Source organism: Gasterosteus aculeatus, chromosome 2 (assembly GCF_964276395.1).
Source record: "Gasterosteus aculeatus chromosome 2, fGasAcu3.hap1.1, whole genome shotgun sequence".
Lineage (NCBI taxonomy): Eukaryota > Metazoa > Chordata > Actinopteri > Perciformes > Gasterosteidae > Gasterosteus > Gasterosteus aculeatus.
Window position 1 is genome coordinate 13,652,723 of NC_135689.1, and position 13,242 is coordinate 13,665,964.

Sequence of the window (13,242 nt, forward strand, 5' to 3'; positions counted from 1 at the left end):
ACGTCACTGTCCTGTCTCCTTCATCAGCGGCCACACTCCTCGAGACACTCCAGCCCAGTTGAGGAATCGGGTCTCTGCAGCGTATCAGGGTGAGGCCAGTTTTTCAACCTGACCCAAGAGCATTGCCATGTTGGATAGGAATTTCTCCATATTTGATAACATGAGATCCAAGTAAGACCACTTGTTTGTGTTGGAATACTGTGTCTGTATATGGAAACATGCTCTGCAGTCTTTTTATGAACGAAAATCTATGATGTACAATCAAAATCCCTCATATGGATATAAAGGGTCAAACAACTACACTGTTTATCAGGTGGGTATTTTTATTTTAGATGTCATTCATCTACAAAAAATATGAACCTTTAATCATCAACAGAGACAATTTTAGTTGAATCTACTATTTATATTGTTTGTATAATCAAGTCATAAAGCAATACTAAAACGTTTTTGCAAATGTGGTATTACTTTGCCTCATGGTTATTAGACTGGAGACCAAATTTTTTTTAACCACACTTTATTACCTGTATATGAGCATTTTATTAGTTCCATGGTTTATTATTTAAGTATAAATCAATTTTACAGACAGTAATTTATTGCAATTGAATTATATTTTAAATTGAACTGTTGTTGTGTAGATGTTGTTGTCTTTGTGGGACAAACCATATGTAGGATCTTTCCAAATAATGCACAATAAGTCCGTACAAGGCCTACTTAAATATTCTTAAACTTATTCAACAATATTAGTCTGTCGCAATTTAGTTACGTCTTTATCTAACTTTTTTTTATCCACTGCACAGAAAACAATTTTCTAAAGTAAACCAACCTGCCACCCGATTCATTGTGTTTAGACATGAAGTATTAATTAAAGAAATAAATTATTTAGCATTTTTAAGGCCATTATTAAGACTGGATGCTTCCAGTTTGCGCACAGCTAACCGGTGTTTAGTCACAAGTGAGTGAACATGAATGTCCCGCGCTGTATTTGCAGCACCGAACCCCCTAATTAGTTTAACATTAGCAACCACAATCAAACATATGCCGTTCTCGTGTGAGGGAAGTCGTAAACCTCAGTATTTACTTTGTGCGCCCCTGCTTGCACCATTAAAACAGCTAATAGGTAATAATGCCTTTCCCCCAATTGATAACAAGTGTATTTAAGGCTGTGGGGCCGCGCGTGAGTAACAATTAGCTTCTATGAAAACTTTGGGAAAGTTAATTAATGTACTACTGGGGTTAATTTTAAGGCCAACTTTTTTCTTGGGGGACTGAAGTTGCTGCTGTACTTTTTGTTTTGTTTATATGGGCTTTGCCGTTGATGTTGTAAAAGGCACCGTAATGATCGAGGTATCAACTCCGAATGACCTCTGCATGATGTCACGCTTACACTCTGATCACCCTTCCTGAGACTCGAGCCTTCCTCCTGGCACCATCCAATCTTACACAATCTTACACACCTACTGAAACCTCATCCAGTGTCCCCAGCTAATAGCTCAAGAGTGACACACCCCCTCGGCTGTTTTATGACTAGCGTTTTTTATGAGACCACTGTGGGCCTTTCAGCCCTGAGAGGTCAGACGGCACGACAGCAGCGGTCAGAACGAATGGCTCATTTCCTAGCCGTGGCGCGACGGGGAGGATACAGTTCCTAGAGCTTTTCCTTCAGGCCGTCCGTGACGAGGCACCCGGACGGACCAAATCTGAAAGTGTGTCTCAAAGCTCTGTCTGCTGGCCCCCGACTCATGTACGCGCCGATTCTGTGATCCCACAGATGACACGGTCGCACATCACTCAAAGGGATCTGCTCCAGTGTAACTGGAAAAGGTAGCTGGTATTACCCCCTCCCCCCTCTCCTCTCCCCAGAAGATGTGGTTGATTTCATGTTATATGGAGTGAAACAATGAGTCAGGACAGGCTACCGCTGAGCTCTCAATGTGAAAGGCAGCCATCCCATCTGGAGGTGACTGAGTGGGATTTGTGTGAGCCAGCACTGGATATCCTCGCTGTCGTCTTTTATACGTGCACGAGGACAAAGAGGCCAGGGAGGAGGAGTGCGAAAGGGGGATGGCGGTGTTGCTCTGAGAAGGAAAAGGAATTCTGGCCTGAGCCTGGCGCATTTTATGGGAGCTCGGAGCGGACGTCATTGGACAACGCGCTTGCAGATCAGGCCCCCGCGGCTATTGGATACCTCTGGTTTCCATCACGAGGAAGGCTGCGTGCACGAACATGCATAAAAAGACAATTATTGTGCATTCAAACGCTTGCGCACACACACACACACACACACAGGCTTGCTAATTTGTGTGTATCAGCCTTAAACACAAGTACATGTGAAAACTTCCCCTCACACATTCACTTCCACTATATGTGTATCAATCTCACGTTAAACACCCAATCCTTTCTCTTTCTCCCTCTCCCACACACACACACACACACACACACACACACACACACACTCACTGCAGTAAGGGTCTGGGAGCAATCAAATAACTGCACTACATAGCCCGTTTGAATCCTGTTTTCCTGTGCGTCTGCACCCTGGTAGCAGCGGTTCCTCCCCAGCGCTCCAATAAAACCCCACTAATGATCCCCCTCGCCCCCCTCGCCCACACCCCAGCTCTGGCACCCGGCCTGTAGATGCACAAACCGAGGGGCACTTTACGAGTCAAGCGGCCGTCCTTACCCGTGATGTCATCCGCAGCACTCACTTAATCCCGCCAATCCCCCCCGAGTGCTGCCAGCGAGACACACCAGAAGAATACAGCTGCCTTTTCTGCCCCCTTCGCCGCTCCCCATCTCTTTTCTATGTTTTTGTTTGTTTGCTTTTCACGTTTGTAAAGACTGCTGCATGTGCACCACACACACACACACACACACACACACTCTGAGTCTGTGGGTGAATATTTTTACTAAAAAAAACAGCTGCTTATCCAATTACTGACACATTAACTGCTTCTCATCTGACGCACCAAGTGGCGAGCGGACACGGACTCCCTGTTTTCAGAATGACTCCATTCAAGCAGCACACGGGGATTAGAGGTTTCTTTCGGCCCTCTACACTTTTCCTTTTTCCATCCAAATAGGAAGTATACTATGACATGCAGTCACACTAAAATGCAATATTTAATCTACTACCGGTCTTCATCGGGTGTTTTTTAGGTGTAAAAAATGTGTCTCTCAAAAAATTGAAAATTGGCTACCTAATAGTTTACTACTATATATTTTAAAATGATGAAAGTGAGGGGGTTGTTTATTTAGTCTGCGAGTTATAATTGTGTAAATATTTGTCCCAGATTCAGCACCACAGGTCACAGTGTGATGTATGGCCGCTGTCATCTAATCAGCTCTGGGAAATGAGCTCACATGCGCAGGAACGCAGTTAGGGACATAAACTAGTTGTTGTAACGGCTCCGCAAACAAACATTTTAGTTAGTTTATCTAAAGAGTAAAGCATTATCAGAAAGTTTGTGTTGTCAATGTTCCTTAAACTATGATTTATCTGTCAGAGATAGTAAATTAATACTAAACAATTAATCACCCGTGTGTTTCACACACCTTATGTTACTAAATATAAACAACCTTAACACCCCGCTACTCACACAGACTCCCACACAGACCGCACAAAAAAAAATCCAAGTTACGAAGCTAATTATGGGGGAAATGACCCTTTACTCATTTGAAAGGTATCCAGACAAGCTCTTGCAACACCTACTCAATTAGCTGCCATTTGTCCCCTTGAAATGAATGACTCGCTCTCTCCTCAGTCACCCAAAACATGAACACTTAAGTCTTTGATCTGCTGAGTTGAGTTAGATCACATCTTCCACGAGTGAAGTACTGAAACACTCAACGGTCGCAAGCCACTACGGAAGGAAAAGAGTGTTCATGTTCTATAAATGGCCGGTGTTCTAAATAATAATTTATAAGGTCATTTGGGGATAAACTCCTGATTAATTTCACTATTGGACATTTACATAGTTACAAATAAAAAATAATAATGCATAACACAAATTATATTATCATACCTAACGGTTGAAATACTTAAAACAATAATATTCATAATAATTGTAGAACTAATAGCAATAATATCAGCTATAAAGCTCCTGGAAAGAATGAGAACAGAATTGTAGTATTAACTCAATTTTAAACCTGTTGAAAATAATTTGTTAACAGCGATAAAGCACTATAAATTAACTAATGAATTTAAAAATACAGTTTAGAGAAATCTATATTTTTCTATTTCAAATAATCAAAACACATTGTAGCTGCAGCCAGACGGCTGGTCTTTGTATGTTTAACTCACTCACGGCAGTTCGATTAATAAATGTACCGATATCAATATGTTTAAATGAATATTATTGAATTATATTCTCTAATTGTCAATATAACCATCAATTTTAATACACGATACATTGTGATATTGGTGTACTGTAGTACATTCGGTTACATAAAAGCATAGTGTATTTTTTCCTTTGCAGAATGTGTTTGTGGTCAGAGACAGGTGACCGACCTTCACCTCCCTTCCTCCTGCCTCTGAAAAGAAAACAAATCATAAACCAAAAGGGGAAAAAAAGAACTTTCTCAGCTAAAGAATTCACTGGGTGAATGGAGAGAGGGAGGGCTGGATGGAGCGGGAGAGTCCATTAAAAAGAATGACGGCCTCCAAAAAAAGAGAGGAAAACTCCCCACGGCAGCACACAATGCCATAGCCGGGGTTAAGTGCTAGGATTTCAGTCGATGGGGGATTTGGGGGTCCCTGCGTTTTTAAGCCTCTGTCCCCAAACCTCTCCTCCATCCCACCTCCCTCCCCAACACGCTCTCTTTTTCTTTCTCTCTCTCACACACACACACACACACATTTACGTCTTTCCCAGATCTACCATCTCCGCCCCCCTCCCTCCCTCCTTCCAGTCATCTGCCATAATCAGAACGATGATATACGGGCCCCATTAAAAGAGAGGGGCTGCTGACATGCAGGACAATAGCCCCTCACAGCGTGTCCAGGAAGCCTGCCCATCCAGGTGCACTCTCCCTTACAGCCAGAGGCCTGCTGCGCGCTCTCTCCCTCTCTCCCCCCCTCTCTTCAAATGCAGTGTGAACCTATTGAGAGGAAAGGTAGAAACAGGAGAGGAGCAAATGGGGTGCGGAGGAGTCGCGTGGGGGTGAGGAGGGACTTGCAGGACTGAGACTAGGGGGAGGTGGGAGGGGAGGAAGAGGAGGGTAGTGCTGGCGGGGACGAGGGGGTGAGGGGGAGCTCAGGTGTGTTGAAAAGACAGGACATTTGAGCAGTCAGCGATGGGGGGGAATCAGTGAGCTTGAAACAATGGTGATAATAAAAGTCTCCCCTTTCACCCTGTGTGCCTCTCTGCTCTCTTTTTGTTCAGTCTCTGCCTACCTGACCTACCGCAGCGCATCACCGGGCACAGAGGAAGGCTGGAGCGAGAGAGGGGGGAGGAGGAGGATGTAACGATGGATGAGATGGAATTGGTGGCAACAGGGGGAGAAGTGCTGAACTGGTTGCCCATCAGCACATCCTCACTGACAGCCGCTGGCCTGTCCGTCAGCAGGTAATTTAGACCAGAGGGGGTCCCCCCACACACACACACACACACACACACACACACACACACACACACACACACACACACACACACACACACACATGTGTATGTATGTCTGGGCCACCAGTGATGTTTAATGTGTGTTTATTCATCAGTACTCTGGTTTTTGAAGTAGTCATTTTTGTGTCGTTATTTTGAAAATGTGAGAATGTTTTAACCTTGATTTTGTTTCTGTTGGTTTTTTTGGTTAACATTTGTGAAAAGTTGTGAGATCAGTAAACTTTGATTGATAAGCTACTCTGACTGATTGTGTAACACTAACCCTACAACCTATTCAATTTAAAATAGTAATCGATAGTACATCGTGGTACAGATGTGCAAATACAACCATTTGTGTGTATTTCCTTTGAAGCCCACATTGGTGTGGTGTGTAGGTCAGTGTTTTTTGATTGGCTCTTCATGTAGCTGAAACTTTAACCGTTTTTTCAACTTGATATCACCAAATGGGTGGTTAATAGATATATGGCTCTCCTTTAAATTCTATGTCTTAACACTATTACACCTTCGTACTGTAATTCCGGGCTAAAATGAACCATTGAGTCACATGGGCTCTCCCTTGAGTAGCTGCTGGCCCAGACACTGTCACCAATACGGAGGGACACCACTAGTCCCCCGAGAGCCTCCAACCTCCACTGCACAATCCCCCTTCCACGCCATTCAGTCAGTCCTCCGCTCTCTGTGTGGTCCTCCTACAGAGGAAGAGATCATCTGCCTCTCGCTGGCGGTCACCCATCCTCTATCTATGGCAGAGACTCGGGTGCGCTTTAGATAAGGAGCTGTTGGCTGGTTCTGTCCTCAGTGAATGGAGAATTTGAAAAGTCCAAATAAGGATGTGACCCAGTCATCCGTCTGCGTCCTCTGACTCACACACTCTCAGCACATCTGAGGTCACCAATGTTTTACTCTTGTTTTTCCAGGACATCCTATCCATGTCCCAATTTAAGGTTTGTGACTGTCGTTAGCCAAGCCGCACTCCCTCGCCATCCCTTGTGTCCTGAGAGGTGAATGGAAGCTGGTTGGGGAGATGCAGTCAACAAGATGGTAGGAATTTTAATGACCGACTTTCTGCTGCCTTTTTCTCTCCCGTCGTTTTGGCACTGAAATAATGACCTGGCAGACGTTGCTGTTTGGCACCTCCTGGCTTTTCTCCCTGAAAAATGTGGTGGACAAAATAAAGGAGAAGTCCACCTCGACCCCCTGCAGACTTTCTGATAAAAGACACAGTGCATTTCAGTTTAAGGCCAAGGCAAAACAACTTGAGTAAATACATGGACTGGATACTCCGAAGGTTGTATTATTCTCATACTTTGGTAGAGTTTCTTCATCCTGCTTGTTTTATTCAGCGTAGATACTTATGCGTATCTGTATGTCCATGAAAGAAACGTCTTAGCACTCACACACAGTCACACACTCGCATGGAATAACGGTGACAGGCAGTCAAAGCCCTTGCGGCAGACATTACCCGGGTCTGGTGAGCCGAGAGCATTTGTCACGACCAATCAAAAAAGTCAGCAGAGTTTGTTATTGAAGCTCTGATTTTGGAGCAGGGGAGCTCACACACGCAGCGGTAGGTAAAGGCTGAGAAAGTCCTGGCTTGTGTGTTTGCATGTATCTCGGTGCAGGAGTGTGGCACAGTCCGTTCCTATCAGACCTCTCTCTTCTCTTGAAGCAGAACAGATCCCCTGGATAAGCTCACCCAGTGGCAGAGAATGCCGCCCCCCCTCCTCCCATACGTACATGCACACTTACATTGCATGCCTCCCCCGCTCCGTTCCCCATCCCTACTGTCTACCTAATTCCCGGTGCAGACCTGAACAAAAACGAGTTTGATTTTCCTTTTCTCCGATTGCTGCTTTTCAGTTTGTGTGGTGTAGAGAAAGGTTCTGAGTGTCCCGGTGCAGCGAGGCAGTAAGACAAGGCAGCACAGCAGCCGATTGTCAATCTGCGGAGACGGACGAGCCGGCCGGCCCACAACTGCTGTTTTGCTCCTTGAATGATGATTGAATCTGCCTCATAGACACCTGCGTATCTCCCAGGATTCGTGTGTGTCTGCTTGTGCGAGTGTGACGTACGTACACATACCTGCACATCTTATTTGATCTTTTCAGTTTGCTCTAGTTTCGTTTCTCTACATGTGATTCACTTTATTCATTTTTTCCACTCAAGCTTCCAAAATGAAGGCAAATAAATTCCTGCATAATTAGACTCTAAGTCATCTAAACTCCAGAGACACTGAATGATACACCTGAGGTAAACCTTCTTTCCAAAATGGACGGAGCATTTTACAACCACGCAAACTCTTGCCAGTCTCTTCCCTCTCACAAACAAACACAATTGGGCTGTAATTGGGCTTTGGGTTTGATTGTAAACTCTACGCGGCAGTAAAAGGAAGATTTTGGACAATCAAGAATTGTTGTTGGAAGAAACCAGAAACCAGAAATCCATTTATTTGTTGGTACCACAAAGACGTCAGCTGGTGGTAACCATGGTCACTTAATTCCCTCCTCGCTGGAAAGTTGACTGTTGCTGAGCCGTCCCGGATCTACAATAACTGGTTGCCAGTGCTGCACAGGGGGATAGCACTGGCAACCAGTTATCGTAGATCCGTCTTTTAAAAAAAAATCCCAACACAGTGATGTGGGGTGAGTGAAGGTGTGAACAATGTGGTGGATACGATAGGGTGGTAAAACTCTGTTTTACATCGCAGTAACCTTAAGTGAAGTAGAAGCTCGTATGGCAATGGGGTCCAGATGGTTAGTGACCATTACGCTTCAAATGAAAACCACGTTATTGGAGAGAGATTCTGGAGATTTTACTTCAAAGCTTTGTTTACTTACACGTTGGTAATTCCCCGCAGTTTAGTTTGGAGTTACAGGACACAGACACACACACACAAAGAACGCGGGACTGGGGAAGTTGAGAGGTGCCGCCATGACCCCCGGGCCTACAGGTGTCTGTACGCCCAGTCTCCCACACGCCGACGTCCCAGCAGCTGACAGGCTATAAGTGTCCCACAGTAGCCTTTACCAACCGACTCCTTCAAAGGTTACGCCGCATCGGTCGCAACAAAACATTATTTTCAGCGTGCGTGTGGCTTTGACAGAGGGGAGAAAAAGAAAAAAAAAACACAAGTCCAGTCTTACCATATGGCAACTGTCACAGTGTGACATATACGGGCTCATGAAAATGGCAAGCGAGGACGAGGCGGATCGCGAATCCAATCGCCTGTCACACTTTATTAGCGCAACCAGAAGGACCGAATCTTTCCCGTCTCACTACGTGACACATTTGGTCCACAGATGCGCTCCGTTGTAAAACAACTCATTGGATGTTGGCAGAAACCACACGGCCCGAATAAAATCCTTCCAGTGATGAGCAATCAGCATTAGTATGCGGGCTAACATTTGTATGCCGGCGTCCCACTGAGCTGCTGTCACTCTCCGCTCCTTCCCTCCGACCTCATCCGAACAAACATCACTTAAAATTCACCTCAGAGCTACACACGCTGCACTTTGACATGCAGGCTTTTTGGGGGTTTTCTTCCCTTTTTTTCCTTTTTTGTAATGAGAGGAGAAGGCCCAAGTGGTAACAATTTGAAGTCAATAAACTCTTCTCCCTCTAAAATGCACTGGCTTCAAAAGCGTAGTGTGGGTGTTCTGCACGGCGGTAATGGAATTGTTAAGCATGCTCAGAGATTTGGCAGCCGGCTCCCTTTTTAGAAAAGAAAAGAAAAAAGCGGGAGTGCAGGACGGCAACCTGTTAAAGGGCTGCATTTGTTTGAAACACAACGTATTTCTTCCTCGACACACATGCAGGCGTCGTATAATTACACACAATGTACAAACATTACGTCCAAGTTCTCCTTTCATTCACTGATGTTTAACTTCCATCTAGATCCAGTGACGGTGTGTATTCTGCGTTATGACATGGCCTCGGCCTCTTGCAGGAGGCCGACTTCACTAAGTGGAAAGACAGAGAGCGAAGCGGTCTATTGTGCAACATGTGTTTGTGCGTCTGACACAGGAGGGCAGTCTTTCAAAGCTTCCCTCGGTGTGTGGAGGAGACCGGCTCCCTCTTTAGCTGCTCTCTACTCTCAGGTCTTAGCCTTTTACAGTTGAAATGTATTCAATTTAATCGTTAATCTATCTAATAATGAGGATTGTCTCATTTCTTTGTTCTTTAACAAGGGAGAGAAAATGTGCCACAGCTTGATTTGGACTATTCTCCTTCCTCCCTCGCCAGTTCACTCCTAACTTCAGTTGAAGTTCAAAAAGTCACTTCCATTCCCCCGTCTGCTCCTTCTACCAACACTACGTCCCCTGTCCCTTCTCACGCCTCCTCGGCCGAGACCGCTGACAACCGCTGCGTTAGCCGCCATGGGGGACTCCGGTCCAGAGTCAATATTTATCCGGCTGTGCGTGAAGGTATCTGCCATTTCAGCACTTGCTCTGCCCCTTCAACAAACAACATGCAGGTGCGATGCACATCGAAATGAATCCCTTTTTTTTCTTTATTTCATCCGCTCACTCTTCGTGGAGTAAGCTCAGTACTCGGACAGTTCGCCCGCCCTCCCTGTTAATCCCAGACGTGCCGGGACGTGGAGGAGAATTCGGGGAGCGGGGTGGTCCCACACGGGGGGAAGCGCGGCTGTTTTTGATGTGTGTTTTTTCGATGTCCCGCCCACATTCTCCCGTCCCCAACTCCCTCCTCCACCTTCACCTCCACCCACCCATCGCCATCAGACCCGGTGGCTGGAGCTCCTATTAATCATCCTGTCGGTTGAGCGACACACACACACACACACGCGCTTAGTCGCCACAGAAGTTGCACACAACACCACTACACGTATACACTGTGCAACAAAACAAACAAATAAATAATGCAGCTGGTCACTGCCGGGCTACAGGGCCTGAAGAGAGAACAAGGGAATAATCTCTATGGAAATGGAAACGGTGAAGGAGCGCTGCCAGGGATTGTTTGCGGCTCGCAGTGTTTGTGAATTTGCTGAAACCTTTATTGGTCTTTGTTGGGTTGTAGAGTGTGTGTTGCTTTATGGTTTGTTTCCTATGTGATGTCAGGCTTGTAGCTCAAGTGTGCTGCTTGGCCTAAGCTATTTATTACTCATGCTGAGAAGTCATCTGCTCCTGTAAGGGGGGGCAACTTTTAAAAGTTTGCCTCAGAGTACAATACGCCGCAGCTCTCAGTAGCTCTGGATTTGGTGTTAAGTGTGTGTCTGTGTGGATGTGTATCGGGTTGAGTTTTAGTCATTTTTGTGATTTTCAGAAATCCCTTAAAGTGCCCCATGGACGGCGGGTCTGCGGACTTTGGCAGTGGAAACGTATTACAGAAAATCACGTCCATTTAGCCTGAGAATGTCAACAGAAGTTTGGATGCGGGTCCGATGATAGCCGGGCTACAGTGAGCGCCGCCTTCACCCGCGTATACGTCTTGAGAGGGACACTCTGAAATATTTGCCACCGATTAACTCAGATCTATTATAATCCAACTGAAAGTGCGGCATTACACAACATGCCCTGGTTGTCCATGCCGCACTTGATTTAGCGTTCAGTCTTTTCAAGACTGGCAGAGAATGTGCTCTCCGAAACTGAGCCCTTTCCCATCCCTCCTGCTTAGCGTTTTTTACCACCACGAGTGTGTGTGTGTGTGTGTGTGTGTGTGTGTGTGTGTGTGTGTGTGTGTGTGGGGCCCCACTAGCTGGCAGCAGTGACGTCACTCCCCACATACAGTACTAACATCAGGGCTGTTTCACTGCTCGTTTGGGGACTGTGGGATCTGGAGCGGTTTGGAAATCTTATAGACATCGTCCGTATTCCCGAAAGGGAAATTAGATTTTTATTGGATTTGAAGCTGTCAATTAGCCATTCGGCTTTATGCTTTGTACTTGTGCGTGTTGGGTTTGTGTATTTCCTTATTTTTTTTCCTCATGCATATGTGATGAATAAATAAATGGTCCTGCTTTAATTGGTATACAATCTAAATAGGGACGCACAGGGTAACGTCCACCTCTCCAGTGCACCTTGTAACTGCACCGTTACTAAGCCTCACCGTGTTATCTAAGCCGAAAGAGTCACTGAAGCTTGTAAAAATTCCATCTGATCCTTACCGGAGGTGAGAAGACAAGTCTCAGGTTGGAGAATCTTCAAGGGGGTTTGTTTCAAAGATGAGAAGCAGAAATCCCAGAAGCTGGTGTGCTTCAAAGGACCGCTGCGTTGTGTGGCAGACGGCTCTCTGGAGCCCCGACCCGCTGCCATGCCAGGCTGGTGTGAAATGGACACTTGTGGGCTCGGCCTGTTCTGTCTGTCCACAGTGGTTAACGATAACATGCACCGGCCTCAGCACTTCATGCTGCCCACATGAGCCTCTTGTAGCCTGCCAACTTGTGTGTATGTTCTTGGTGTTAATACTTCCGCACCGGCAGTTGGTACCAGCTGGACTTATTCTGCAAAATGCATGTAGTTCTCTCCATGTTTGGGAAGGGGAATGGCTATCAGCAGCCTTTGTCCCTGATAATCATAGATTCATTAGCATTCATTCATTTGCTTACATTTCTTTTTTTCATTATTTCTTTTGTGTATTAGTGTGTAAGAAAATGTATTCAAGAGTTGTGAAACCTAATTACATGTTTTCATTGAATTTTACAGCAATTTGTTTTATTCTACATATATTGCAATAAATATTCCCAGTAATATAAGGGTTCAATTATATTTACCTAATATATTCAGGATTTTGTGATTTTTCTTTTTTAAATGTATTTAAATGAAGGCAAAGTATATTCTGGTATTTCAGGAATCTTAGCCAAACTTTGTGACAAAATACAATGTTTGCAATATATTTGAAAGAATTTTGTTTTAGTTATTTTTAAATAAATTATTAATATTAGTAAATATTTTTTTTATAAGATTAGGTCATCTCGTTTTTATGATTACACTGGAGACATTTGATCTCATAATATTTAAATAAATAGCCTTTCGCAAATGTCATTATTTTGCCTAAAGTGATAAACACTGAGTTAATATATTTAAATAAAACCGTAACAAAGACAGGCCCCGAGGCCTTCTGCGCCACAAAACGTGCGGCCCTGCCTGAACATCCGCTATATAATAATAAACCCGTATTGTCGCATTGAACTTGAACATAAAGTGTGTTCTTTAGCCGCGTTGTAAAATATGACCCGGTATTTTACTCCCGCTGCTCCGAATCAAAAGATAGAAATTTTGATTCCCAGAATCCCAGTAGACAGCGTGATTGATTACATTACATTAAGGTCATTTCTACGTCGGGGTAATTTGCAATCGAGCCTCCCGGCGATATTTTAATGTGCATTTGCTTGGCGGGTTTGTCGCTCCTCGCTCCTCTGATCGGAGGGGAAATGGATGGCGACATTAACGAGCGATTAATTAAAAACAACAACACTGATGACGGCGCGACGGGAGGAGGCCCGGATCCTCTGGCGCTTTTGTTTATTTCTATAGAGGAGCTCCTCGTTTCCAGTCAGATCCAGTCAGACTTTGCATATTCCCTGTTTACATTTTTGCAAATTGATCATCAGTCGCGGTCAAGTTTTCCTTTGGCCTGAATATTGTTTGTGGAATTCAACCACATG